This window comes from Theropithecus gelada, chromosome X (assembly GCF_003255815.1).
Source record: "Theropithecus gelada isolate Dixy chromosome X, Tgel_1.0, whole genome shotgun sequence".
Lineage (NCBI taxonomy): Eukaryota > Metazoa > Chordata > Mammalia > Primates > Cercopithecidae > Theropithecus > Theropithecus gelada.
The window spans coordinates 59,000,659-59,013,299 of NC_037689.1; positions in this window are offsets into that span (position 1 = coordinate 59,000,659).

A 12,641-nucleotide genomic window follows, 5' to 3' on the forward strand; every position below is an offset into this window, starting at 1 on the left:
GTTTGAGGACCGAAACTGCCTTTGTAGAACTAGCAAATTAGCCACAAGATTAGAAATTATGGCTCAGGAGTCAGGTAGCCAGAGGTCACAAGGCTCATAACCTCCCCAACTGCTTCTATAGATAGCATCACTATTGTAAAACCTAAGATTGGTGTTCAAAGCCCTTCATTCTGTTGGACCAGCTGGTTCCACCTAGACTGGTAAGCTGGCTCAACGGGTCTTGTGATCTGACCCAGGAACTGACTCAGCCTAAGAGGACACAGCCTCAACTCCCTATGATTTAATCCTTGACCCAATTAATGAGGATTCCCCCTTCTCTAGCCCCTACCCACCAAATTATCATTAAAAAGCCCTAGTCTCCAAATCTGGGGGGAGATTTACTTGAGTAATAAATCCCTGACTTCTGTGTGGCTGACCCTGCACTAATAAAACTATTCCTTTCCTGCAATACTGCTGTTTTAGTAAATCGACTCTATCTGTGCAGTGGGCAAGAAGAACCAGTTGGGCGATTACAGTAGTACAGCCACTCCCTCGGTGTTCTCTTCAAACATGCATTCTTATTTTTTGCAGTATTGATAGGCCAAGAAATACCCATCACATTGGGAGTTGGAGCTTTCACATAAATTTTTGGAGGACACAGGCATTCAGAACATAACGTCAGGTGATATAAATTACAGCCATGTTTAAAAACCAAGGTGCTAAAGAGTGCTTCTTAAAATTAAGAGTGCATATTGATCACCTTGAGTGCTGTTAAAATGCAGATTCTCATACTGTAGGTCTGAGTTGTGGCTTGAGATTTTGAATTGCTAATAGGCTCTCAGTTGAGATTGATGCTGTTGGTACACAGACCACATTTTGAGCAGCAAGATGTTCTGGTTATCAATGCCTGGGATGCCCAGGTCCTGCCCTAAGGACTTATTTATTTCATCTGGGATGTGGCCTGGGCATTGAGATTTTCAAAAGCTCTGCAGGTGATTCTAATATGCAGCAAGGCCCGAGAAGCTCTATGCCAAAACTTATGATGATGTACTGATTCTAGTTATGTTATCAGTAGCCCTAATGTGTTCCCTTTTGCTCGCTCTTCCCCCAAGCCCCAACCAGCCATTCCTCTGCTTTTCAGATCCAAACATCCAGATGAATATGGGGATCAAGGTGAGCACTTCATCCTGTTGCTCTTATCCATCTCTGAGGAGTGGGAGGCAGTTCTGGATGGAAACAGGAGGCTCAGGCAAACTGAGATTGATTGGGAAGAACAAGCACAATATTCTAGGGGCAAATTCAAGGGAAAGCTGGTTGAGATAGAATGAGGAGGGGGAATACAATGAAAAAGTTATCACAGCAAAGCCTGTCTCCAGTCTTGGCCCTGAGTGTGGGACAGTAAAAACAGCCATGTACCCTGCTGAGTCCAGGTGGCACCTGACAACCAAATCAGCTTCTAAGGGTTTTTCCTTCTCAGTATGCAAGGTGACATGGTTAGTAGTAATGCAAGAGTGACCCCCAGTGGCAAAGTACAGAAATGAAGTATTTTCCCCAAAGCATAAACGAAGCAAGGGAACTTAAGAGTAGAGCATAATAATAGTGATGGTGATAAATCATGGCTACCACATGATGAACATACACTGTGCCAGGCAGTACTCTAAGCGATTTACATATATTAGCTTATTTAATCTCAACAAGCCAATGATGTTAATGCTTTTATTATCCCCATATTATGTAGGGAGAAACTGAGGCACAACACAGTTAAATAACTTGCCCGAGTTTACCCAGATGAGTGGATAAGCTGGGATTTAAACCAGGGCAATCTGAGGTTAAGAAAACATTGCACCAAATTTTCTCTCCAAAAATTAAATGACCCCTCAGTCAATTTAAAGTTTGAAACATTCAAAAATAAATACTTGCTCTGTTCTTTCTCATATTTATAGGAGAACGGTCAATGGACTTATATATTTCAATAGGTAATACCTGAGACAAAGTCAGACAGTGCAGCAGTCCTTACAGCAGGCAGAGAAAAAGATACAGTGAGAAAACCAAGTCTGACTAAGACACATAAAGAGGCAACAGCATTTTCTGGAAACTGAACTCAAAGTGCCAGAATCCTAATTTTTAAGAAAAGTGTTAAAGTGCAGTCATGGGGAAATGTGAAAGATAATTACTGCATGGCTAAACTTGCTTATATTTTAATAAATTTTCAATGCAGTCTGCTAGCTTTAATAAGATACAAGTTACCCATGTGTCTTTGACTAAAGCATATAGTCTGTAAATTTTTAACTTTTATCTTTGTAACCCACAAAAGAAACAATATTCTCTTTTGTAGCACAGAAGAAGCAAAATGTTTTGAGTATTTTTCTACAGACATGGACAACCTTAGGGTTTACACGGATGGAGATTTCCTTTGGTCAAATAGTGAGTGGACTGAGAGAGGAGAAGAATTTTTAAAGGGAAACAGGGGGGAAAAAAAAACAGAGAAACAAGTATATTATTTCTGTGTGGAATCTTCTTTTCACTAGGAAATGATTTCTTTCTACCTATAGCCATGAAGAAAATATAAAAGGCTAACTATTCTGTATGTCTCGAAAGGAAAAACCAGAGGCCACATTGAGCTTGTCAGAACAGGCTGATTTTGAGATAAAATTGGGGCAGACATTAGGGGTCATAGCCTAGAATAAGGTGATGGTCAAGGTGGGACCAGCAACTCTCTGGGTGTTCAAACACCTCAACCATCCCCTAAATGTTAGCTGCCCTGCACTTGGGGCTGGATTTGTCATACTCTTCCTTACACTCTCTTTCTGGTGAGTTCATCCAATCACATGACTTCAATACCATCTATAAAATGTCTCCTGTATGTATATTTCCATTCCTAACCTCCTGTCCATGAGCATCACTTGTCACTTTGTCCAAAATCCATCGAAAACTTGTCTACTTCTCTTCATTTAATCAGCCACCATCACAGTTCAAACCACGCTAGTCTCTTACTTGGGCAATGTCTCCACCTGGTCTCTACTTTCAACTCTCCCACAGCCCTCTATATTCTTCACAACAGCCAGAGTCACTGGCTTAACAGTTAGGAGTATATATACTACTTTATATTCAATATCACAAATTTGACCTTCAACCCTGATCTTTTATTTTTCAATCCTTCTACTGAAGTATTTTTTGCGGTGTTATTTTATTGGAAGAAATGGCAGAATTGAAAGAAAAAATCAGGAGTGGAGGATTTGTAAGGGTAATATGCAGGAAATCACCTCCTATCTGTAGGGAATCCAGCCTAAGGCTTGGTCCCATTGTCACTGTAACTCAGGGTAAGCTTGCCAAAGTACTCTGCCATGCTGTCACCCAGAGCCTCCATCTTGCTACCTAAAATCAATAACTGTTAACATTTGCATATTTCCATAAACTACAAGTTTTTCTGTAGGGTTGAAATACAGCTTTATTTTAATCCCTGCCCAATCCCATTCCCTTCACTTCTTCCCCAGAGGCAACCACTAGGATGAATTCCAGACCATGTTTTACCCTTTACTGTGCACATGCACCCACAGACACCATGGCCCAAGAATACCCGCCCCACCTCACTCCACCCCACCCCACCCCATATATCCACATAGTTTATAAAGGGAAGATTAATGTGTTTTCCAGGGACCTACAGAATACCATTCCCCTCCAGATCCTGAAGTGCATGCAGATAGGGCAGGAGTGGGTGGAGACTGCTGGATAAAACAAACATAAGAAGACTGTAGTTTCTTTCTGCCTTCTGTTGTGCCCCACTCATCTCTCCTTCTGCATCTTTGCAGTCTTATTTTATCACCACTTTGCCTCATCCATGAAATATCACTCTGGTTTATAACCCACCTTGATGAATGTTCTTTTTAATGTGTTCTTGAATTCAGTTTGCTGATATTTTCTTAAGGATTTTTGAGTGAATATTCATTAGAGATATTCTCATGTAGTTTTCTTGTTTGATGTGCATTAGTCTGGTTTTGGAATCAGGGTAATTCTGGCCTCATCGAATGAGTTTGGAAGTATTCCCTCCTTCTCTATTTCTCAGAATAGTTTCAGTAGGATTGGTATTCTTCTTTAAATGGTTGATAGAATGCAGCAGCGAAGCCACTGGGTCTCGGGTTTTCCTTTACTGGAAGACTATTTATGACGGCTTTGATTTCACTACTTGTTATTATTATTTTTTTTCACATTTTGGATTTCTTCATCGTTCAAACTTGATAGGTTGTATGTGTCTAGCAGTTTATCCAGTTCCTCTAGATTTTCCCATTATTTGGCATATACTTGCTCATAGTACCCACTAATAATCCTTTGAATTTCTGTAGCATTAGTTGTAATGTCTCCTTTCTCATCTCTGATTTGATTTATTTGGCTCTTCTCCCTTTCTTCATTAGTCTAGCTAAAGGTTAACTTTGTTTATCTTTTCAGAAATTCAATTTTTTGTTTCATTTATCTTTTGTATTATTTTCTTTGTTTCAAAACCATTTATTTCTGCTCTGATTTTTATTTTTCTTCTACTAATTTTAAGCTCAATTTGCTATTTTTTGTCTGTTTTTTTGAAATGGAGTCTCACTCTGTCACCCAGGCTGGAGTGCAGTGGTACAATCTCTACTCACTGCAACCTCTGCCTCCCAGGTTCAAGCGATTCTCCTGCCTCAGCCTCCCGAGTAGCTGGGATTACAGCCGCCTGCCACCACGGCCGGCTAATTTCTTGTATTTTTAGTAGAGACAGGGTTTCACTATGTTGGCCAGGCTGGTCTTGAAATCCTGCCCTCATGATCTGCCCATCTCAGCCTCTCAAAGTGCTGGGATTACAGGTGTGAGCCATCACATTCAGCCTGCTATTGCTTTTCTAGCTCTTTAAGATGCATAATAATAATAATAATAATAATAATAATAATAATAATAAATAAATAAATAAGATGCATCATTAGGTTGTTTATTTGAAGTTTTTCCTCTTTTTGATGTAGGCATTTATAGCTCCAGACTTCCCTCTGAGTACTGCTTTTGCTATATCCCATAAGTTTTGATATATGGTGTCATGCACATCTGTGTGAAGAGACCACCAAACAGGCTTTGTGTAAGCAACATGGCTGTTTATTTCACCTGGGTGCAGGTGGGCTGAGTCCAAAAAGAGAGTCAGCGAAGGGAGATAAGGGTGGGGCCGTTTTATAGGATTTGGGTAGGTAAAGGAAAATTACAGTCAAAGGGGGGTTGTTCTCTGGTGGTCAGGAGTGGGGGTCACAAGGTGCTCAGTGGGGGAGGTTTTTCAGCCAGGATGAGCCAGGAAAAGGAATTTCACAAGATAATATCATCGCTTAAGGCAAGGACCGGCCATTTTCACTTCTTTTGTGGTGGAATGTCATCAGTTAAGGCAAGGCAGGGCATTTGCACTTCTTTTGTGATTCTTCAGTTACTTCAGGCCATCTGGGCGTATACGTGCAAGTCACAGGGGATGCGGATGCGATGACTTGGCTTGGGCTCAGAGGCCTGACATACGGTGTTTCCATTATCATTCGTTTCAAGAATTTTTTCAATTTTCTTCTTAATTTCTTCATTGATCCACTGGTCATTCAGAAGCATATTGCTTAATTTCCATGTACTGATGTAGTTTCCAAGATTCCTCTTGTTATTAATTTCTAGTATTATCCCACTTTATTATCTTTTACTTTAGAATAGCATATCAGGTGAAAATATCTTTTCTGCATAAGAAGTAAAGACCTTCCAGGGCAAAAGCTAAGTCATTTCATCAACACCAGACCTGTCCTAAAAGAAATGTTAAAGGGAGTTCTTCAATCAGAAAAGGATGTTAATGAACCATATAAAATAATCTGAATGTACAAAATCACTGGTAATAGTAAGTACATAGAAAAACACAGAATATTATAACACTGTAATTGTGATGTGTAAACTACCATTATCTTAAGTAGAAAGACTAAATGATATTATCTCAATTTTTTGAAGTTTTAAGACTTATTTCGTGACCTAACACATGGTCTATTCTTGAGAATGATCCCTGTGCTGAGGAGAAGAATGTGTATTCTGTAGCTCTTGGATGAAATGTTCTATAAATATCTGTTAGATTCATTTTGTCAATGGTGCAGATTAAGTCTGATATTTCTTTGTTGACTTTGTATCTGGAAGATCTGTCCAATGCTGAAAGTAGGGTATTGAAGTCTCCAGCTATTATTGCACTGGGACTTTTCTCCCTTTAGCACTAATAATACTTGTTTTATATATCTGGGTGCTCGGATGTTAGGTGCACAAATATTTAAAATTGATATAGCCTCTTGCTGAACTGACCCCTTTATCGTTATAGGTGACCTTGTTTACCTCTTCTTATAGTTTTTGCTTTGAAATCTATTTTGTCTAATACAAGTATAACTCCTGCTCTTCACTGGTTTCCATTGACATGGAATATATTTTTCCATTACTTTATTTTCAGTTTATGTGTAGACTAAGAAGTATACTAGAAGTGTGTTTCTTGCAGGCAACAGATCATTAGGTATTGTTTTTTTTCATCCATTCAGCTACTCTGTGACTATTGGTGAGTTTAGTCCATTTTCATTCATTGCTATTATTAAGTAGAGACTTATTCTTGCTATTTTGTTATTTATTTTCTAGTTGTTTTGTGGTCTTCTCTTCCTTCATTCCTTCCTTCTTTCCTTTCTGTCTTCCTTTTAGGGAAGGTGATTTTCTGTGACTCTATGATTTAATTTCTTAATTTTTATTTTTTGTATCCACTGTATGTTTTTTGATTTGAGGTTACTATCTCATAACCCATTATTTTAAACTGATGACAACTTAACACTGATTGCATAAGCAAACAAACACACCAAAGGAAATCTAATAAAAGTTCTGTACTTTTCATTCATTCCCCTGCTTCTTAACTTTTTGCTCTTTCTCTTTATGTCTTATTATACTTTCTATGTTTTGGAAAGTTGTTGTTATTATTTTTGATTCATTCATCATTTAGTCTTTCTACTTAAGATAATGATAGTTTACACATTACAATTACAGTATTATAACATTCTGTGTTTTTTGTGTACTTACTATTACCAGTGATTTTGTACATTCAGATATTTTATATAGTTCATTAACATCCTTTTCTTTTTTTTTTTTTGAGACGGAGTCTTGCTCTGTCGCCCAGGCTGGAGTACAGTGGCCGGATCTCAGCTCACTGCAAGCTCTGCCTCCCGGGTTCACGCCAGTCTCCTGCCTCAGCCTCCCAAGTAGCTGGGACTACAGGCGCCGCCACCACGCCCGGCTAGTTTTTTGTATTTTTTTAGTAGAGATGGGGTTTCACCGTGTTAGCCAGGATGGTCTCAATCTCCTGACCTCGTGATCCGCCCGTCTCGGCCTCCCAAAGTGCTGGGATTACAGGCTTGAGCCACCGTGCCCGGCCTAACATCCTTTTCTGATTGAAGAACTCCCTTTAACATTTCTTTTAGGACAGGTCTGGTATTGATGAAATCACTTAGATTTTGCCTTGGAAGGTCTTTATTTCTCCTTATGCAGAAAAGATATTTTCACTGGATATGCCATTCTAGAGTAAAAGTGTTTATCCTTCAGCCCTTAAAATATGTCATGCTACTATCTCAAGGCTTGTAAGGCTTCCACCAAAAAGTCTGCTGCCAGATGTATTGGAGCACCATTGTGTATTATTTGTTTACTTTCTCTTGCTGCTTTTATGCTACTTTTAAATCTGTAACCTTTGGGAGTTTGATTATTAAATGACTTGAGTCTCTTCTGGATTAATTCTGCTTGGTGTTATATAGCCTTCTTATACTTGAATGTTGATATTCTCTAGGTTTGAGATGTTCTCTGATATTATCCTTTTGAATCAACTTTCTACCCCCCCACCCCCTCTTTAAAATCAATAACTTTTAAATTTGCTCTTTTGAAACTATTTTCTAGATCTTGTAGGCATGTTACATTGTTTTTTATTCTTATTTCTTTTGTTTCCTTTGACTGTATATTTTCAAATAGCCTGTCTTTAAGCTCAATGATTCATTCTTTTGCTTGATTAGTTCTTAGTTCTGCTTTTAAGAGACTGATGCATCCTTTTGTATGCCAATTACATTTTTCAACTCTAGAATTTCTGCTTGATTTTTTTAAAAAAATATTGCAATCTATTTGTTAAATTTATCTGATAGGATTTTGAATTTTTTCTCTGGTTATCTTTGTTTTCTTTGACTTCTCTCAAAATAGCTATTTTGAATTATCTGCCTGAAAAGTCACATATTTCTGTCTTTCCAGAATTGGTCCTTGCTGCCTTATTTAGTTCATTTTGTGAAGTCATGATTTCCTGGATGATCTTGATGCTTGTAGATGTTTGCTGGTGTCTGGGCAGTGAAGACTTAGGTATTTATTGTCGTCTCCACTGTCTGGGCTTGTTTGTGCCCATACTACTTGTGAAGGCTTTCCAGGTATTCAAAGGGACTTGGGCCCCAAGCCCAATAATGCTGTCATTTCTTCCAACTTGTAGAGGAATTGTCTTGGTGGTCTTGGATAAGATCAGAAAGAATTCTCTGGATTGCCAGGCAGAGACTCTTCTTCGTTCCCTTATTTTCTCCCAAAGTCTCTCTCTTTCTCTATGCTGTTCTGCCTGGAACTTGGGGTCTGGTGATGCAAGCCCCACTGTGGCCACCACCACTGGAACTGCACTGGGTCATACCTGTAGCCAGCACAGCACTGAGTCTCACACAAGGCCTACTGTAATCACTACCTGGCTATCACCACGTTCACTCAAGGCCCTAGGGCTCTACAATCAGCAGATGGTGAAGCCAGACAGATTTGTGTCCTTTTCTTCAGGACAATGAATTCTTCAAGGACCCAGACAGGTCCAGAGTTACTGTCTGGGAGCCAGGGATTAGAATCAAAAACCTTAGAAATTTACCTGATTGGGAGGCTGAGGTGGGTGAATTACCAGGTTAGGAGATCGAGACCATCCCGGCTAACGTGGTGAAACCCCGTCTCTACTAAAAATACAAAAAAATTAGGTGGGTGTGGTGGCAGGTGCCTGTAGTCCCAGCTACTCAGGAGGCTGAGGCAGGAGAATGGCATGAAACTAGGAGGCAGAGCTTGCAGTGAGCTGAGATCGTGCCACTGCACTCCAGCCTGGGTGACAGAACGAGACTCCATGTCAAAAAAAAAAAACAAACAGAAATTTGCCTGATGTTCTATTTTACTGCAGCTAAGATGACACTCAAACCCCAACACAATGTCCTTCCGGAACTTTCCTCCCCTTTCCACAGGCACAAGAGCCTTTTCCTGCGGCTGCCACTACCACCAGCCCATGTGGGATTCTGCTAGGCCATTGCTGATGTTCACTTAAATCTCAAAGGCTCTTCAGTGAGCTTATGGTGAATATTGCCAGGCCTAGGACTCACACTTGAGGGCAGTGGTCTCCCCTCTTGCCCAGGGCAGGTCCAGAAATGCTGTCCAAGAGCCTAGACCTGGACTCAGGGACCCCAGTAGCCTGCTCGTTGTTCTTCCCACCGTGGCTAAGCTGGTACCTAAGGCACAAGACAAGGTCCCCTTTACTTTCCCCTCTGCTTTTCTCAACAGAAGGAGTATTTCAGCATAGCCACCACACTGGCAATATGCTGGGTCTCACCTGAAGTCAGCACTTCCCAAGGCCCATGGAATACTAGCAGGGTATTGCTGCAGGTTAGTTAGTGCCCAGGGGCTTGTCAGTTAATGGGTAATAAATCTTGCCAAGACTGGGTTCTTCCCTTCAAGAAAGCAGGTTCCCTTTCAGCCCAGAGTGCGTCTAGAAATGTTGTCTGTGATCTAGGGCCTGGAATAGGGGCCTCACAACTCTGCTCATTGGCCTATCCTACTGTGGTTGAGCTGGTATCCAAGATGCAAGACAAAGTCCTCTTCAAGCTTCTTTCTCCTCTCTATAAGCAGCAGGAAGGGTTCACTTTCATTGCTGCAAGCTGTACTGCCTGGGGTTTGTGGAGAAGTGGTGTAAGCACTCCCTTAGTCACCCCAGCTTGTGTCTTGCTACGTCATATGTCACTCTATTCCACTGGCCTTGAGGCCATCCCAGCACTAGGAGTTGCCTAGGAAATGCAGTCCTTTTATCCTAGACTGCCTTTCAAGTTTACCTAGGACCGCAGAGCACTGTGGCTTGCAGTGGCAAGGCTTGCTGAGAAATTCACATTCCGACTGCTGGGATGGGTGATTCCCCTCTGGCTAGAACTGGTCAAAGTGCTCCCACCATGTGTGGGCACTGGCTGGGCCAAGCCCCAACTTTGCTCTCCATTGTGACAAGGAAGCACTGAGTTCAATGTAAAGTTCCCCAGTTGCTGTACTCTCCCTCTCCTAAATGTACAGATTATCTGTATCACATGACTGCTATCGAAGGATGGGGAGGGAGTGGTGTTGGTAATTTAAGACTGTCTCTCCTACCCACTTCAATGCCTCTTTTAGCAATATGAAGTTAAAACCACATACTGTGATTACGCACCTGATTTTTTGTTCTCATGACTGTACTTTTCTGTGTGCAAATTGTTGCTTAAATTCGCTGTTCCTTCAGGACGGATGAATAGTTTAGGCTTCTATTCCACCACCTTGCTCTGCCCTGACTTCAGAACTGAGTTATTTTTTTTTTTAAGCAGAGCATGAGAACATTCAAGCCAAAGGCTGCTCTGAAAAACAGTAGCTTCTCTTTTTTTTGAAATTTATTCTATTGTAAAGCAAAATGTATGACTTAATATAATTTTTATGAGGTGCCATCCTTTTAAGCACTACACAGGAGAAAACAACAGCAACAACAGAACCTCATCCATCACCCAGCAGCCCCTCCATGTGTCCACTTCAATCACATCTACCTTACTCACTAAAGTGACCTCCAACCTGATTTCATAACAATCACATCTGCATTCTTTTACAGCTTTATCACTCAAAGAGCATCCCTGGATACTATAATTTAAACTTATCCTTCATGCTTTTTATTTTTTAATTTTTAATTTTTAAAAATGTTATATATAGTTAAGATATACCACATGACATTTTAATATTCATATAGATAATTAAATGGTAACTATTGTCAAGCAAATTAGCACATCTATTATCTGACATAATTACCAATTTTATTTTTCTGGCAAGAGCACCTAAAATCTACTCTTTTAGTAAAAATCCCAAGTACAATACAATAGTATTTAGTATAGGCCTCAAGGTATCCATTGGATCTCTAGACTTGTTCATCCTACATATCTGCTTCTTTGTACCCCTTGACATACATCTCCTCACTTTTTACCTCCATCCTTGCCCCCTGGTAACCACTGTTTTATTCCCTATCTCTGTATATTCAGTTTTTTGTTTGCTTGTTTGTTTTTAGATTCCACATATAAGAGAGATCATGTAGTATTTTTCCTTCTGTCTGGCTTATTTCATTTAGCATAATATCTTCCAGATTCATTCATGTTGTGAATGTTTTGATATATGCAAATCAATAAATGTGATGCACCAAGTTAACAAAATGAAGCATACAAACCATATGATCATCTCAGTAAATGCACAAAAAGCATTTGACAACATTCAACACTCTTTCATGATAAAACTCTCAACAGAATAGATATAGAAGTAATGCACCTCAGCACAATAAAAGTCATATATTACAAACTCTTAGCTAACATCACTGCTGGAGTGCAGTGGCATGATCATGGCTCACTGCAACTTTGACTTCCTGGGCTCAGATGATTCTTCCACCACAACCTCCCAAGTAGCTGGGACTACACTTGCACACCACCATGCCCAGTTAATGTTTTGTATTCTTTGTACAGAGCGGGGGGCGGTGAAAATTTGAAAGCTTTCCCTCTATTATCAGAGACAAGATAAGGATGCCCACTCTCACCACTTTTTTTCAACATAGTTCTAGAAATACTAGCCAGAGAATTTAGACAAGAGAAAGGAATAAAAGGCATCCAAAGAGGAAAGGAAGAAGTGAAATTTTTTCTGCTCACATGTAATCTAAATATAGAAAACCCTAAACAATCCATACACACACAAAAAACTGTTAGAACTGATAACACACACAAAAAATCTATTAGAACTGATAAACAAATTCAGTAAAGTTATAAAATACAAAATCTACATACAAAAGCCATAGCATTTCTATATACAAATAATGCACTGTCTAAAAGGGAAATTAAGAAAACAATACCATTTACAACAGCAACAACAACAACACATATTCAGGTGTAAATTTTATTAAGGAGGTGAAAGACTTCTATACTGAAAACGACAGAACATTGTTGAAATAAATTGAAGAAAATACAAAGAAATAGAATGATATCGCATGTTCATGGATTGGAAGAATATTGTTAAGATGTCCATGTTGGCTAGGAGTGGTGGCTCACGCCTGTAATCCCAGTACTTTGGGAGGCCAACGTGGGCAGATTGCTAGAGCCCAGGAGTTCGAGACCAGCCTGGGCAGCATGGCAAAACCCCATCTCTACAAAAAATACAAAACATTAACTGGGCATGGTGGTGTGCAAGTGTAGTCCCAGCTACTTGGGAGGTTGTGGTGGAAGAATCGTCTGAGCCCAGGAAGTCAAAGTTGCAGTGAGCCATGATCATGCCACTGCACTCCAGCCTGGGTGACAAAGTGAGGCCCTGTCTCAAAAAACAACAAC